Below are 18,582 nucleotides of genomic sequence, written 5' to 3'. Positions count from 1 at the left end.
ATTTAAAGTGTACTTCATATCAACATGCTTCTTGGTACCAGGTGTTTGCAACGTTTTGGTGGAAACACACAAGAAATTCATTGAAGTTGCTTCAAATAACAATCAAATTTACCCGTTAATATTTTATTGTGGTTGAGTAGCACAGTGAGGGAACTGCGAATTTCATAAATACGATAAATCTTTTATCTGAGTTACAGGATGTGAAAAGTGATGTTTACAAAGATCGTAATAAAAGAATGACAGTTGCAAAGTTGTTGTCCATGAACTTGGAAACGCCCGTGATGTAAAATGTTTGAACAGCAGATGGTACACAATTACATACAAACACGAGCTCACACATAAAAGCAGCAACATTTTCAAACGACAGGGTATAAACATAGTATACACACGAGACAATTGTGCTCAAAAATAGACCCCAAAATTGGAAAAAGACATAGATATATATATATATATATATATATATATATATATATAAAGCGAGCGGATATAAATTATAGTGTAACACTTGTGATGGCAGACACGTAGGAGAAGTAGGCAAAACATTTGATCTTAGTTACAAAGAACTCAGAAGAGCCTGGAAGTATGGCACAAACCACTCCACATCTGCAGAACACCTAACAGAACACAACCACAATTCAACCTCTGGGGACGAAGACGTGAAAATAATCAGAGTAAACAATAAAAAAATCTCCTTATAACCATGGAAGAAAACTATCACCTAGAAGAAATCAAAGAAGAAGTGAAAATAGTGTTGACTGATCACGTATACATGACAAACACGTCACTGTTTACATTGATAGATAAAATAGTTGAATACTACTCCATCAGACGATTTTTATCATGATAATACCACCCATCCCCTTTCCCTTCACTCTTCCATGAACCTCTCGACTAAACATTTATGAAAACTCAAATCAGCTGAACACCAAAACTTGCAACAGTTCTTTGACAGCTATTACATTCACATTCAACTTTCTACAACTTGCGCTGACCCAACACACACACACACAAACACACGTACAGACATAAAGAGAACGAAAACGAACAGACGTTTGTTTTCAGCATATACTTCGTTAAGCTGGCAACATGTACATAAACAAACCAAACAGGAAGAGACAATAAAGTGAACACACAATAGTTACGACTTTAAAACACAGTCTTCGGTAAATATTTACAGTTAGTGACAGAGGAACAACAGTGGTCCACATCAATTAGCACAGAGAACATGAAAATTGCGAAGAAAAAAGTTCATAACGTGAAAACGTGCTATTTTTCGTGAGTGTCGTGATAGTGCGACCTCCAGCATGTGACCCGATGAGAAGTAAACGCATATGCCAGCTCAAAACTCGCACAACTGTAAGTAATTGCTATTTACTTAAAAAGTAAGACGTTAAGTGTTTCATATCTACAAATATCGCGTATATAAACAAAATTGGGTCATTCTAGATTCCACTGAAGATGCCTTAAAGTAAAAGGCGAAACAAGTTTGGAACAAATAAAATACATTGCTGCAAGAAAAAGGCATTTTTCATTTACAAAACGAATATACCGGTACCTATGATGCAGTTTCAAAGAAGCTTATAAGTCTTAAGAACCTATGTAGAATAGAGTTATGGTTCACTACAGCAGAGCTTCTACTACTACTCTTGTAGCAGCGAACTCTCGTTTTTCAGATTTCCGTCTTTGTATATAGTATTTTCTGTGTTCCACAGATCCGGCCGTAGATATACGCATCACATTTACGAACTTCAGGATTGTCCTGTTCGCACACTTCTAAATTTCTGTAGACAACAAAGTCAAGTGTCTCTACATACGTGTTATAACTTATCTTTTCTGCCTGGCAGATAAAAAGTGAAAGAAACATTTAAATCTTGCGAATAGTATACAAATAGTATGTTTGCCTCGGAGAAGACACGTCACAAATGCGATAGCATGATGTGATTAATACAATAACACACATCTAAAAGCAATCCTATTTCTGTTACACTGTATCACCTTCTTTATACCTTTAGGCCCTCGCGTGTTATGATCTTTTGATGTACGCATGAGGCGTTGGCGACTTTTGTACACCATCATTCTTTGAAAGCTTGTATGACTTCCTCGTAGAAAGTGGTAATGAGTGTAAGTTCGGACTTTGCAGAAATAGATCTGTAGTTTCGATTTGTTAATATTACAATATTTAAACGCCACGAAGCGATAAGAAATCTGTCGTTTTGCTTTCAAACGATGTGTGCGAAATTCTTGATACATTCGTATGATAACCAAGAAGTCATCAAATAAAATTAATGTGGTAGAGATAATGGGTTTCTATAATGAATACACGCACTATTAACTGCTGGTATGATAAGTATTGTTTGATGCATCAGATATTTTACGGACCTTACTGAACACTTAGTTCCTACAGGATTGAAGGTAAGGTCATAAGTATGTTGTCCTCGACGGCGAGTTTTCATTAGAGACGAGGGTATCGTCAGGAGTGACCCAGGGAAGTGTGATAGGACCGCTTTTGTTCTCTGTTTACATAAATGATTTGGCGGACAGGATGGGCAGCAATTTGCTGCCGATGCCATAGTGTAAGTTAAGGTGTCGAAATTGAGTGACTGTTGGAGATACAAGACGACTTAGACAAAATTTCTAGTTGCTGTGATGAATGGCAGGTAGTCTAAATATGGAAAAATGAAAGTCAACGCGGATGAGTAGGAAGATCAAATCTGTGATGTTCGGATATAGTGTTACTAGTATCCTGCTTGACACTTGTCCAGTCGTTTGAATATTTGGGCGTAATGTGGCAAAGCGATATGAGATGGAACGAGCACGTGACAACCTCGGTAGGGAAGGCTATGAGCCGTGGCGGCTGGAGCTAGGGTGCTCCACTTGCAACGCTGATATCGATATTCGGCTGTCCTGCCATCTTTGACTGCTCCCCCGGCGGTTTTTCGGGTGAACGTGTGATAAGTGAGTCTCCGGTCGGCGTTCAACGAGCCAACTTGTGTTGAAAACAAGCCCGCGTCCCTAACCGTGGTGCACGGGCCTCGCCGTGCTCGCCGTCCATGTCTTTCGGCGCGTGACGGATGTACGGTGCAGATCATTGGGCGCCTTGACGTGCTAGATTTTGGTGGATTCGTCGTCTCACGCTGAACAGCCTCCCAGCTCGTAATTTTATTTTCTGCCACCCTTGTTTTCTAGGTTGGCCGATGGCTATCTACAAAGGCAGTCGGCGAAATTTGAGGAAGCAGCTCCTGTTCATGGTGCCTCTCTACCCCCAGCGGACACTAGGCTGGGCGTGGATGTAAAGCTAGACAAAGGCTTGCAACCCCGTAGGATGCCTCGGCAGCCCCAGCTCCACAAAGTCCACCTGAGTCTATACTATTCCGCTCCCAGTTAAGTGCCGTTTTCTGTAGCATTCTCTGTTCGCCCAGTCTCAGCTCCAACGCACTGTCTTCTCACGCACGCAAAATGCATTCAGAAAGCACCGAGTCCATCACCATGTTAAAAAAAAAGGAAATGAAGCTACATAGAGCACCGTACTACCAGTCACTGTGGTCCAAGATCTTCAAACAAAAGACATGATCAATTCTACCCCCACCGTTATCGCCCTCTAAATCACACAACCAACCTCTAATTAAATGCGAAAGCCATGCAAAATTGCTTGCTGCTTTTCAAGTGTAGGAGAAACGAATGATGAATCACCCTTGCGATGATACGGGCTGCAAATGGGGAAATACTCTAACATAAGCGACTTTTACAAAGGCCCAGCGCCTGGGACAGCGTCTCGGAATCGGCGAAGATGGTTGACAGTTCACGTGCTTCTGTTGTGAGCTTCTATGGTAACTGGTTGAAGGACATCCACAGCTCATCAGAGAACGTGGAGGTCAGAGATTTGCAAGCTCTATAAAGCAGGATAGATGGCAATCTGTGGCTAAACTGACGACAACATGCAATGCTGAGTCAAGAACAAGTGTTTCACAGTACATTGTTGAACATGGGGCTCTGCAGTAGACAACCTCTACACGTTCTCATGTCGACCCAACGGCAACATCAGTTACGACTGCAGTGAGCAAGGGATCATTGATATTGGGCTGTGGATCAATGGGAACGTGTCACCTGGTCGGGTGACTCGGGTTTTTTGGTACACCAGGTCATTAGCGTCTGCATACGCCATAATCAAGCCGAATTGCTGTTCGAAACAAACTGCGCATAGGTGCTGGCTAATGGGGCCAGTATTGCGCTATGGAGAACATTCACCTGGACTTCCAAGGGACCTGTGGTGGTAACTGAAGGCATCATGATAGCTTTGGATTACGTCAAGCCGGCCGGAGTGGCCGAGTGGTTCTAGGCGCTACAGTCTGGAACCGCGCGACCGCTACGGTCGCAGCTTCGAATCCTGCCTCGGGCATGGATGTGTGTGATGTCCTTAGGTTAGTTAGGTTTAAGTAGTTCTAAGTTGTAGGGGACTGATGACCTCAGCAGTTAAGTCCCATAGTGCTCAGAGCCATTTGATTACAACATTACTGCGGTTCACTTGCATACCTGCACGCTTCATGTCTTTCGTGACAGAGATGGAATTTTCTAGCACAATAACTGTCCACGTCACGTGGCTAGAATCGTACTACAGTGATTTGAGGAGCACGAAAGTGAACTCACGTGATGTCTTGGCCACCGAATTCGCCTGATCTGATCCCGAAGGAACGCATCAGGGACGCAATCAGGTGTCTTCCCCGCGTGCTCGCTCAAGACACACAGTGCATTCAACATAGTTCTGCATGTAGCCCAAAGAAGACTATTTGTCAAGCCAGATGAGAGTTAACCATTCTCCATGCCTGTGTCTGGTGTGTTTTGCGGCGGAGCGACGTTTGTGTTTCAAACCATGCAGGATTCAACTTGTGCAAGGGCTTCATGACGGTCAACAACATGTAGAGTTTTGTGAATTATATATGAGCGTGGAGATGGGTGATAACAGTCTCCTTTCAAGTTAGAGTTCAGTGATATAGCTGCGTTACTTTCAAGTTGAAAAGTGACATAAGAGTACGGATAACACGGCAAGCACATATCACCTCTTCGGAGAAAAGATTCACTACCCATTCTACTTCGTATAAAATGGTTATAGGAATCATATCTGAATATGATGGGCATCCAGCTTCTTTGTAACTTCGAGAACATGTGGAGAACTTCACTTTTCAAAAGGAGGGGGCACCACTGCACTGGCACCTGCTTGTAAAAGCATTTCTTAGCGGTGGTCTCCCTCAACGCTGACCAGCCCTTAAGGCCGCACAGATTTCGCAATGCGTCTTTGAGGTATTAGGTCGCCTGATCTCACAGTATGTGTGAGACTCCTATGTGCCTTCCCTTGTAATACTTTGTCTGAAGTGCGACGTTGCATGGTAACAGCTTTGAGTGCAGTTCTTCCACTGAATATTTCTGAAAGGCAAATGGAACTTCAAAGCCGTGTCTGTTATGATTTGCCAACATCCATGTACCGTGCTTCATGCATCTTCTTCTCGTGGGCCATCTTTATTACGAATGCAATATCTGCGCCCACTGTTCAAACGCCCGTGTAGCCGCTTCTGCAACTGCTGCGTTGGGTTATGTTGTCTAAGACCTTTGAGGCGAGCAATGACTCAGCCAGAGAGAACTAAAAGAGCGGTTACCGTTCGCACAGCTGGCACTTTCAAAGGAAATGAGGCTTCCTCCGTTCTATTCTGTTCGACTCTGTTGTGACGAACCGTGATTATTTTTCTTGTTTGCGACACATGTGGTAAAAAGCGTCGCTGCTTTATATTGTACTGAAAAGTAAGTACAGTGACGTATGAAAGCAGCCTTGGGTTTGTATACGTGAGGTTATGCTGAGAATTGCCCACATTATTTCTCCATGCATCTGCTCTGGAAGACAAGGTAATATTTTCCTATAATTACTAACTTCCCGGGGCGTATTGGAAAAGGAATCCTTTTTAATTGCAGAGCGTCTAACGCTTACGACGAATATGGGGCAATTTCTGTCCTACTTATACGGGCTGAAGGAGGGGGGTGTATTTAAATCGTAATCGAGTTGAGCAAACAAGTTTTCCGTTCATCAGACGGTTCTCGTATTTTATTGATTTCATAACTACTTTGAGGCTGAAGTCCTTGTCTGAGCATGACTGTGAATACCGTTTAGCTTTTGAGTTATTAACCATGATGTTAACTCTAGATGTGTTTGTACCTTACGGCTATACTCATTATTACAACATCTCTTCCATTTATTTACAAGTCGTTCCCTGAACAAATTACATACGAAAGTACATTTTTCTTAACTTTGTCTTTAAACGACATGATGATCGGAGTGACTGTACCTTACAGTATCTTTAACTAATTATGATTTTGTGCTATCAGCAGGACCGTTATTTACACGAGAATGTTTCTCAAACTACATAGACTTCTCAAAAGCGGAAGACTGCTTGCAATATTCCAGTGTTTCAAGAGTGTTTCAAAATGAATATACGAGCTTTAAGTCTTTGTAGCATTTATTTCGTTCAGCCTACTTTTATGAATAATACAGCAAATGAAAGAACTCAAACAGTCTTTTCTTACAAGTGTACAATGTGACCATTCGAGTCGATAAGCGATTTCTTCCCAAACGTTGAATAGTGTGTTTGGAGTAAATGTTGCAACAATGCTGTTTCTGATGTCTGGTAGATCAGCTGGTAGAGGAGATAAAAATGGTTTGGCTTCAGATCATGTGTGAATATGAAGGTCATGCGAAACAAGCTCTGTCATCTGGCCCTTAGCGGCCAATCCAGTGGTCGGGTACAGCGTCGTTTAACCAATCGCATACTAAGTTGTGCCAGTGAGTCGGTGCACAATTTTGCTGACAAATAAAGTTCCATGGTTCAGCTTCTTCCAGTTGAGGAAAGAGCCATAGTTCTGGCGCATCAAGATAAGAAACACCAGTTATAGCTGCTTTGCCGGAAAAGAAAGGCCCATCAACGTTCTGCCGGCGTATGGCCCAAAAAGTAATCAGTTTAGGGGAGTATCGTTGCAACTTTATCGTCTCTGGTGGATTTGTAAAAGAAAGTTGTATACCTGGAAGAATCCTGGAGATACAAATAGGTATCAGATAGATTATATAATGGTAAGACAGAGATTTAGGAACCAGGTTTTAAATTGTAAGACATTTCCAGGGGCAGATGTGGACTCTGACCACAATCTATTGGTTATGAACTGCAGATTGAAACTGAAGAAACTGCAAAAAGGTGGGAATTTAAGGAGATGGGACCTGGATAAACTGAAAGAACCAGAGGTTGTACAGAGTTTCAGGGAGAGCATAAGGGAACAATTGACAGGAATGGGGGAAAGAAATACAGTAGAAGAAGAGTGGGTAGCTCTGAGGGATGAAGTAGTGAAGGCAGCAGAGGATCAAGTAGGTAAAAAGACGAGGGCTAATAGAAATCCTTGGGTAACAGAAGAAATATTGAATTTAATTGATGAAAGGAGAAAATATAAAAATGCAGTAAATGAAGCAGGCAAAAGGGAATACAAACGTCTCAAAAATGAGATCGACAGAGAGTGCAAAATGGCTAAGCAGGCACGGCTAGAGGACAAATGTAAGGATGTAGAGGCTTGTCTCACTAGGGGTAAGATAGATACTGCCTACAGGAAAATTAAAGAGACCTTTGGAGAGAAGAGAACCACTTGTATGAATATCAAGAGCTCTGATGGCAACCCAGTTCTAAGCAAAGAAGGGAAGGCAGAAAGGTGGAAGGAGTATATAGAGGGTTTATACAAGGGCGATGTACTTGAGGACAATATTATGGAAATGGAAGAGGATGTAGATGAAGATGAAATGGGAGATAAGATACTGCGTGAAGAGTTTGACAGAGCACTGAAAGACCTGAGTCGAAACAAGGCCCCGGGAGTAGACAACATTCCATTAGAACTACTGATGGCATTGGGAGAGCCAGTCATGACAAAACTCTACCATCTGGTGAGCAAGATGTATGAGACAGGTGAAATACCCACAGACTTCAAGAAGAATATAATAATTCCAATACCAAAGAAAGCAGGTGTTGACAGATGTGATAATTACCGAACTATCAGTTTAATAAGTCACAGCTGCAAAATACTAACACGAATTCTTTACAGACGAATGGAAAAACTGGTAGAAGCGGACCTCGGGGAAGATCAGTTTGGATTCCGTAGAAATGTTGGAACACGTGAGGCAATACTAACCTTACGACTTATCTTAGAAGAAAGATTAAGAAAAGGCAAACCTACGTTTCTAGCATTTGTAGACTTAGAGAAAGCTTTTGACAACGTTAACTGGAATACTCTCTTTCAAATTCTGAAGGTGGCAGGGGTAAAATACAGGGAGCGAAAGGCTATTAACAATTTGTACAGAAACCAGATGGCAGTTATAAGAGTCGAGGGGCATGAAAGGGAAGCAGTGGTTGGGAAAGGAGTGAGACAGGGTTGTAGCCTCTCCCCGATGTTATTCAATCTGTATATTGAGCAAGCAGTAAAGGAAACAAAAGAAAAATTCGGAGTAGGTATTAAAATTCATGGAGAAGAAGTAAAAACTTTGAGGTTCGCCGATGACATTGTAATTCTGTCAGAGACAGCAAAGGACTTGGAAGAGCAGTTGAACGGAATGGACAGTGTCTTGAAAGGAGGATATAAGATGAACATCAACAAAAGCAAAACGAGGATAATGGAATGTAGTCAAATTAAATCGGGTGATGCAGAGGGGATTAGATTAGGAAATGAGACACTTAAAGTAGTAAAGGAGTTTTGCTATTTAGGGAGTAAAATAACTGATGATGGTCGAAGTAGAGAGGATATAAAATGTAGACTGGCAATGGCAAGGAAATCGTTTCTGAAGAAGAGAAATTTGTTAACATCGAGTATAGATTTAAGTGTCAGGAAGGCGTTTCTGAAAGTACTTGTATGGAGTGTAGCCATGTATGGAAGTGAAACATGAACGATAACCAGTTTGGACAAGAAGAGAATAGAAGCTTTCGAAATGTGGTGCTACAGAAGAATGCTGAAGATAAGGTGGGTATATCACGTAACTAATGAGGACGTACTGAATAGGATTGGGGAGAAGAGAAGTTTGTGGCACAACTTGACTAGAAGAAGGGATCGGTTGGTAGGACATGTTTTGAGGCATCAAGGGATCACAAATTTAGCATTGGAGGGCAGCGTGGAGGGTAAAAATCGTAGAGGGAGACCAAGAGATCAATACACTAAGCAGATTCAGAAGGATGTAGGTTGCAGTAGGTACTGGGAGATGAAGAAGCTTGCACAGGATAGAGTAGCATGGAGAGCTGCATCAAACCAGTCTCAGGACTGAAGACCACAACAACAACAACAGATGCGCACATTATGTGCGTTCAAATTTCCTCTTTAGGCAACGGCTTTGCCGCAGTGGATACAACGGTTCCCGTGAGATCACCGAAGTTAAGCACTGTACGGCGTGGCCGGCGCTTGGATGGGTGACCATCCAGCCGCCATGCGCTGTTGCCATTTTTCGGGGTGCACTCAGCCTCGAGATGCCAATGGAGGAGCTCCTCGACCGAATAGTAGCGGCTCCGGTCAAAGAAAACCATCATAACGACCGGGAGAGCGGGGTGCTGACCACACGCCCCTCCTGTCCGCATCCTCACTGAGGATGACACGGCGGTCGGATGGTCCCGATGGGCCACTTGTGGCCTGAAGACGGAGTGCATCAATTTCCTCTTAGGTGAAATGTCGATTCATCTCTGAAGATGACACGACTCAGAAAATCTTCATCGGCATGCAGCAATATTTCGTTTACAAAGTTGGAACGTAAACCGTAGCTTTAGAACTGGTGGCAACTGCAAACAATAAGGACATCGTTGTAAGCATCTACATAAAAGTTTCCACACAGAAATCACTCGAACTCTTAAACCACGACTACTCTTCCGAACTGTTTTGTGGGGGCTACTCGTGAGAGAGACTCTCACTCGTTCAGCACGTTCTTCCGTCACACTTGGTCGTTTTATGCTCCTCCTTGTGCGCGTAGGTATACAAATAAAACTGTTTCAATTGCTCTTTCATCTGATGTATTATTTACAATTTTCAATTGAATGTAATGAATGCCACAAAGTCTTAAAAACCGTATATTAATTTTTAAACACCTTGTTTATTTATTACACGTTCCAGAAGGCAAATTTATACCGAAAACTTAGGATCCGAAGTGTCAGTGCCATGTTCCATCTAATTTGCGTAGATAGCTAGTTTTCTGAACGTCACTGCAAAAAGGGGGTGTTCAGGATTATAAGCAAGAGGCAGGCATCCTCCATGCAGCCCGTGAGGTGGAATGTAAGAAACGTTCAGTGGATCACGCCTTAGTTTATGTGATAGACGATTTGTGCAGCATTAAATTGTAAATGATTTCTAATGTGCTGTTAACTGTTGTGCTAAAAAGTTCTGCCTGTGTTGCGATTGTTCCTTAAGTGAGACTGAGCAGTAAAATTATTTCAGGGGCCAACATACTTGGAGAAAAAAGGGTATTATTATCAGAGCATGATTCAATTGTGGCTTTTCAGGCGGCCCAGTTCATTTTAAACAACACACACATCTTACAAACTTTGATCATAAATGAAACAGTAAAATCTATTCCAAGATTTTACTTACATACTTGTGGAATACATACCCTTGTAAAACAGGACGGTTCTCTTGAAAATATCTTTGTAGTCCTATGCGTTAAGTTAGAATTTACCCCTATTCTTTATCTTCATTCACGTAGAAGATATTGTCTTGTGAAATTGGATCAATTTTTCAAATACCTTTCACTATTCCCATTTCGCCTTGAAACAAAAAATTTCAGTGTGTAAAACTGTAATACAGGTGTGCTACCTAAAATTTTTGCCCATTATTTTTATTGTAAATATCATGCACTACTTATATTCTGTAAATCATTAGATACTGCGCGTTAATTAGAAATTTCTGTACGCTATAACCTACACTCCTGGAAATGGAAAAAAGAACACATTGACACCGGTGTGTCAGACCCACCATACTTGCTCCGGACACTGCGAGAGGGCTGTACAAGCAATGATCACACGCACGGCACAGCGGACACACCAGGAACCGCGGTGTTGGCCGTCGAATGGCGCTAGCTGCGCAGCATTTGTGCACCGCCGCCGTCAGTGTCAGCCAGTTTGCCGTGGCATACGGAGCTCCATCGCAGTCTTTAACACTGGTAGCATGCCGCGACAGCGTGGACGTGAACCGTATGTGCAGTTGACGGACTTTGAGCGAGGGCGTATAGTGGGCATGCGGGAGGCCGGGTGGACGTACCGCCGAATTGCTCAACACGTGGGGCGTGAGGTCTCCACAGTACATCGATGTTGTCGCCAGTGGTCGGCGGAAGGTGCACGTGCCCGTCGACCTGGGACCGGACCGCAGCGACGCACAGATGCACGCCAAGACCGTAGGATCCTACGCAGTGCCGTAGGGGACCGCACCGCCACTTCCCAGCAAATTAGGGACACTGTTGCTCCTGGGGTATCGGCGAGGACCATTCGCAACCGTCTCCATGAAGCTGGGCTACGGTCCCGCACACCGTTAGGCCGTCTTCCGCTCACGCCCCAACATCGTGCAGCCCGCCTCCAGTGGTGTCGCGACAGGCGTGAATGGAGGGACGAATGGAGACGTGTCGTCTTCAGCGATGAGAGTCGCTTCTGCCTTGGTGCCAATGATGGTCGTATGCGTGTTTGGCGCCGTGCAGGTGAGCGCCACAATCAGGACTGCATACGACCGAGGCACACAGGGCCAACACCCGGCATCATGGTGTGGGGAGCGATCTCCTACACTGGCCGTACACCACTGGTGATCGTCGAGGGGACACTGAATAGTGCACGGTACATCCAAACCGTCATCGAACCCATCGTTCTACCATTCCTAGACCGGCAAGGGAACTTGCTGTTCCAACAGGACAATGCACGTCCGCATGTATCCCGTGCCACTGCCACCCAACGTGCTCTAGAAGGTGTAAGTCAACTACCCTGGCCAGCAAGATCTCCGGATCTGTCCCCCATTGAGCATGTTTGGGACTGGATGAAGCGTCGTCTCACGCGGTCTGCACGTCCAGCACGAACGCTGGTCAAACTGAGGCGCCAGGTGGAAATGGCATGGCAAGCCGTTCCACAGGACTACATCCAGCATCTCTACGATCGTCTCCATGGGAGAATAGCAGCCTGCATTGCTGCGAAAGGTGGATATACACTGTACTAGTGCCGACATTGTGCATGCTCTGTTGCCTGTGTCCATGTGCCTGTGGTTCTGTCAGTGTGATCATGTGATGTATCTGACCCCAGGAATGTGTGAATAAAGTTTCCCCTTCCCGGGACAATGAATTCACGGTGTTCTTATTTCAATTTCCAGGAGTGTATATAAATTGTTTTTTATTATGTGTTTATTCTAGGTTATTGCCGATAGGGAGAGATAGGAAAAGCAGAGAGCAGAAACTTGTGTAGGAGCTCTGTCTCAGTACCCGATTGTGACGTCAGAGCAGAGTGAACAGGAGACGTACGGTAGTTGGTTGTGAGACGAAAGAGGCGTACACTGGAGGCTGTATGTAAAGTGCAAGTGTTACTAGCGAGGCACCAAGAGCTTGACGAGTGTAGGCACATGTAAGAGGCTCCAATAACATCACGATACTGCTCCATCATTGGTCACTGCGAATCAAGGTATGTCCGCAATACTACATGGAGTAATGAAAGCATTGTAGATGACAACGAAGACGACAGCTTAACACCTGCAGCAATCTGTAAGGTGGTTTTACTCTCGTTCACGTCATAAACTCTGTGAGACGTTACAAAGTTACATTCTCATTGAATTTCATTTCAATAATAAGTGTTGTACATAAAATTGTAGGTACCTTGGCTTGTCATTATCCTGAGAAATTGTCACCCAGTTAGAGTTCCATTCCTTTCCAGTTATTGAATACCCGAGTGTCGTTGTTTAAATAGCTAAAAGAAAAATAATAAACTATCGTTACCTAGTTTTGTTTGTTTGCTAAGATATAATTGAAAGTAATTAATGATGAAGCCTCAATAATTTAACAGCGTTGTTGAGTAACATTCAGAGGCAGTGTCATTCTTGCTAATTGCACGAAGGCAAATGAAGTAAAATTAAAGTAATTCTCGCAATGTCAAATCAAATAAAAGAATAAAATAATTTCACATATTTCATATCTGTGTATTATAATAATGCTATTGTATACTTCCATGATTCGTATTTTGGCGTTGTTAGTCTGTTGAAAGCCAACGGTTGCTTATTTGATCCAGTAAATTTTCATAGTAATTGCAATTCAAAGTACGCAGCTTGCCATATCCAAGAAGCAGTGGATATAAGAAACGTTAATGTGAGATTACGTAAATTATTGGTGTAACGAAAGAGTTACCTATAGTAAGCATTTACTTTCCAATAACGAGATTAAATATTTTTTCCAAATCAACATACCTGAGTACTGACGAGGGAGGACAATACCTTTCTTTATTCATTATTATTTCGTAACGTATTGTGTTGTCAGGAACATGTGTCAGCCTTGTGTTGCCCCACGTACAGCTAAACGGTTACGTATTCATTGCTGTGCGCGTTATTGATCAGACGGTGGGCAGACAGTGCCCAACTGGGGTGGCGACCGTATTAATTTCTGTATGATTTCAATTAGCTCTGTTGTGGACTCTGAATCATGTGGTACCCCTTTTTCCTTTCGTATCTTATGTGAGTGACGGCACAGTTTAAAGTATTAAACAAAATCCATGTACGTAGAAAATGCTGGAGTAGAAAAGGTTGTTCTTTAAAACGACTTGTTATACGTTGCTCGCATCTCCCAGTACTTACTGCAACCTACATCCTTCTGAATCTGTTTAGTGTATCGCATTAACCGATTAATAAGGGGGAGGTTACAAGCGGCCACGAATGTTTATTTGCAAACGTGACGTTGACTTTTACATGATTATCATCACTGGATGGCTAAGATTTCTGATGCCCATATGGTAGCACTTTTATTCACTGAAATGCCCATTTCCGAAATTTTCTTACTACAAGTCGTAGGAAAAAATGATGCGTTCTTGTTAAATCTTTCATGCATGGACGTTCTGAAACATTTTTATAACTTATAAGTTATACGACAAAACTCGACAAATTCTACACTTTCGTTGTAAAACGAACTAAAACATACTGGCGTCTTCTCGGTCCTGAGTGTGACACACAAAGCGATCTGACATCTCACTTGTCACAGTTTCACTGCACGTTCAGAAGATTCACCTAGTTGGTGCTGCTGTTCACACTCCGAAACGTTTCGCAGCGTCTATATTCCACGTTATGACGTCACTAACTCGTCACGTTACGAGTCCATATCCGTGCTCACTGTCCATGTGAAGACGGCTTAACCAGGACGAGTGGCCGGTGCGATTGCACATAAAATTATCTGCGAACTACCCAACAACACTTTGATGGGCAATCGATGTTGGAAGCAGTGCAGCCTGTGAAACTTCCTGGCAGATTAAAACTGTGTGCCGGACCGAGACTCGAACTCGGGACCTTTGCCTTTCGCGGGCAACTGCTCTGTCATTTGAGCTACCCATGCACGACTCACAACCCGCCCTCACAGCTTCAATTCTGCCAGTACCTCGTCTCCTACCTTCCGAACTTCACAGAAGTTCTTCTGCGAATATTGTAGAACTAGCACTCCTGGAAGAAAGGATATTGCGGAGCCATGGCTTAGCCACGGCCTGGGGGATGTTTCCAGAATGAGATTTTCATCCTTGCAGTGGAGTGTGCGCTGATGTGAAACTTCCTGGCAGATTAAAACTGTGTGCCGTACCGAGACTCGAACACGGGACCTTTGCCTTTCACGGGCAGTTTTAGTCTGCCAGGAAGTTTCATATCAGCGCACACTCCGCTGCAGAGTGAAAATCTCATTCTGGAAACATCCCCCAGGCTGTGGCAAAGCCATGTCTCCGCAGTATCCTTTCTTCCAGAAGTGCTAGTTCTGCAAGGTTCGCAGAAGAGCTTCTGTGAAGGTTGGAAGGTAGGAGACGAGGTACTGGCAGAAGTAGAGCTGTGAGGACGGGTCCTGAGTCGTGCTTGGGTAGCTCTGATAGTGGAGCACTTTCCCGCGAAAGGCAAAGTTCCCGAGTTCGAGTCTCGGTCCGGCACACAGTTTTAATCTGCCAGGAAGTGTCATATCAGCGCACAATCCGCTGCAAGAGCGAAAATCTCATTCCAGTGCAGCATATGTTCGCGAAAATATCCTTGGCAGTCAAAGTCGAGGTAAATCTTTTAGGTAGACATATATGAGTTCCATGGGGAAGCAAGACGCGATGGTGCTTTCCCCCTAGAATCTGTCTAGTGTCAGCTACGACGTGGCCCCGTCATATCAATATGACGGTGATTCTATTCCATGAAAGTGACGGACATCATCATACAAGGGAATGGCCTAAGACAAGGCCAACCGATTCGGCTCATAATTGTTATGTCGCTTCCGTACAACCTAAAACAGAAAACAGATATTGTGGCACAACATCCCCCCCCACCCCGGTTTTTGGAAAACCACCCCCAAATTTCATGATGTGCAGTCGACTCAGAATGGATGCAATCGAAATATTACTGAAAATTGAGCGTTTTTTATCGAAACATATGGGGTCCACAAAAGCATATTTTCCTATAAATAGAGAACAGAAACTTTTTTGGCTGCCACTTATGTTGTAACTTTTCAAATTATTTTGTGAACTGTAGAAACTGCAGTAAACTAAACTGCTATTCTTTGTACTCGTGTATGTGTGTTGTAATGCTGAACATTACAAGTGGTATAATAACAGAAAAGATATTGATAAAAAAATGATTCGCGAAATCTAAAGCTATATTTTTAACTCTGCTAAAGTAAGTAGAAATTCAAAACTGTAAACTAAGTAAAATATCCTGTTGCGTTGTTAAATGAAAGTGCCGCCGGAGTATCAACCAAGACATCTGGCTTGGAAGCAGGGGACCGGAGTTCGATTCCCAGTTGCATTCTGCAGCTTTTATTATTATTTTTATTCTTTCTGCTTCGTAACTCGTAGGAATAGAAGGTTTAACGGGGTGAGTAAATCAGCCCGGAATAGTAATAACAAAATTGGGAAATAAATTTCTCAAACGACTTGGATTAGCAATTAATTAAAATTTTAGGCGTTGTTGGACGAAAGCATTCCCGAGTAAGATTTCAGCGAGGCGGAGCATTCGGCGCACGTTATCGCATAAGGGAGAAAAACTGACACTTCTCACAGTTGGTAGTGAACATAAAATAGCGCTTTCGTTGACGTCCCAATATTCTGTCATAGCACCTGGAAAACTGTAGCCTAAAGTTTTCCCGTGCTTGTAAGAAACTAATGATTAGGTTCTCGGGATATACACTCATGCTTATAAATTAAGAATAATGTTGAAACATGGAGAAACAACGCTCTGGTGGGCGGTTTGCAGGTTTAAATCACCTCGGGGTACGGCCATGCGGTGCATTTGACCTGCGGTCGTCACACGGTGGCGCTGGCAGCAGTCCACATACGCAGAGGTGTGTTGGTGCATGTCAGAGTACGGTGCAGCGAGTAAGTGTGCAGACGTTTTCACACGTGCTAATAATGGTGACTGTGTGTTGAAAATGGCTCAAAGAACACATATTGATGACGTTATGGGTGGTATATTACTAGGGTGACTGGAGGCTGGTCAAACACAGCAGGTCGTAGCACGGGCCCTCCGTGTGCCAAAAAGTGTGATCTCGAGATTATGGCAACGATTCCAGCAGACAGGAAACGTGTCCAGGCGCTACAGTACGAAACGTCCACAGTGTACAACACCACAAGAAGAGCGATATCTCACCATCAGTGCCCGCAAACGGCCACGGAGTACTGCAGGTAGCCTTGCTCGGGACCTTATCGCAGCCACTGGAACAGTTGTCTCCAGACACACAGTCTACAGACAACTGAACTGACACGGTCTGCAAGGTGCATTCCACTGAGCCCTGGTCACAGGAGAGCCCATAAAGCCTGGTGTCAAGCGAATCCAGGAATAGTCTGAACAGTGATTCTCGTCGGGTTTTCATGTGGCATGAACCAGGAGCCAGATACCAACCCCTTAATGTCCTTGAAAGGGACCTGTATGGAGGTCGTGCTTTTATGGTGTGGGGTGGGGTTATGATTGGTGCACGTACACCCCTGCATGTCCTTTACAGAGGAACTGTAAAAGGTCAGGTGTATCGGGACGTCATTTTGCACCAGTATGTCCACTTTTTCAGGGGTGCAGTGGGTCCCACCTTCCTCCTGATGGATGATAACGCATGGCCCCACCGAGCTGCATCGTGGAGGAGTACCTTGAAACAGAAGTTATCAGGCGAATGGAGTGGCCTGCCTGTTCTCCAGACCTAAACTCCAATCGAGCACATCTTGGATGCTCTCGGTCGACGTATCGCTGCATGTCTTCAAACACCTACGACACTTCAGGAGCTCCGACAGGCACTGGTGCAAGAATGGGAGCCTATAAACCAGCAGCAGCTCGACCACCTGATCCAGAGTATGCCAACCAGTTGTGTGGCCTGTGTACGTGTCCATGGTGATCATATCCCATATTGATTTCGGGGTACATGCGCAAGAAACAGTGGCGTTTAGTAGCACATGTGTTTCGGGACGGTTTTCTGAACTTATCACCAATACCGTGGACTTACAGATCGGTGTCGTGTATGTTCCCTATATGCCTATGCTATTAGCGCCATTTTTGTGTAGTGCCGATGTAGGGAAGCAGCCTACTCACGCCATAATAAACTTACATCAGTCTTTCCATTGTGTGCCAGCCAGTCTGCTGTAACTAGCTCTGACGTCATAAATGTTGCGCAATACTTTAAAAATCAGCAAATAACCTAAAACTTTTCTAGCATGTCAGAAGTAGTACTAAATTAATGTGTGTTAAATATCAGTTCGATAACTTTAGCCATTTTCGAGATTTGGACGTTTTTCTGTAAAAATCATTGGCGCAACAGAAAAGAGCTAGAGACTTCAAAATTTATATTTAGATTCATCTTTCATAATGATTTAATAAAAACAGTACTTTGGATTTCACAAATTAAGATTTTAGTGGAAATTCATGATTTTCTGGTTTTCGTCTCAAAATTTAAGGAAGCCAGATAGATTAAGTAGGCTAATAAATAAGGCTAGGTTGTTTAGATTTAAATAGGTTGGAGATCCGCTATAACTATGAAGATGTGAAAAGTTTCATTTGAATACCTATAAAATTATAGCGATAGCGTATCTCCAAAAGGCCAGTTCAGAGCTCATCTACTGCGTGCAGTGTAATTAAATTAATTCTCTCGCCCAAAATATTTAACTTAGCCACGTAAAAATTTTATTATCAATACTTACCTGCGTGCGGAATGCACATTTAAATTAAGAGCTTCATCGGCCATCAGCAAGAGAAGCTATGATTTATTCAATCACTTAAAGTGGTGCGTTACTAGCCCAGCGGCTAGTCGGGAGAGCCGAATTGATCAGGCGTTCCCTTAGCAGTCCGCACCGCGGCTTTATATATAAGAGCGCTGCGCGAGGAAGGAAG

The sequence above is a fragment of the Schistocerca nitens genome, chromosome 1, assembly GCF_023898315.1.
Source record: "Schistocerca nitens isolate TAMUIC-IGC-003100 chromosome 1, iqSchNite1.1, whole genome shotgun sequence".
Lineage (NCBI taxonomy): Eukaryota > Metazoa > Arthropoda > Insecta > Orthoptera > Acrididae > Schistocerca > Schistocerca nitens.
This window is presented reverse-complemented; position numbering follows the sequence as displayed.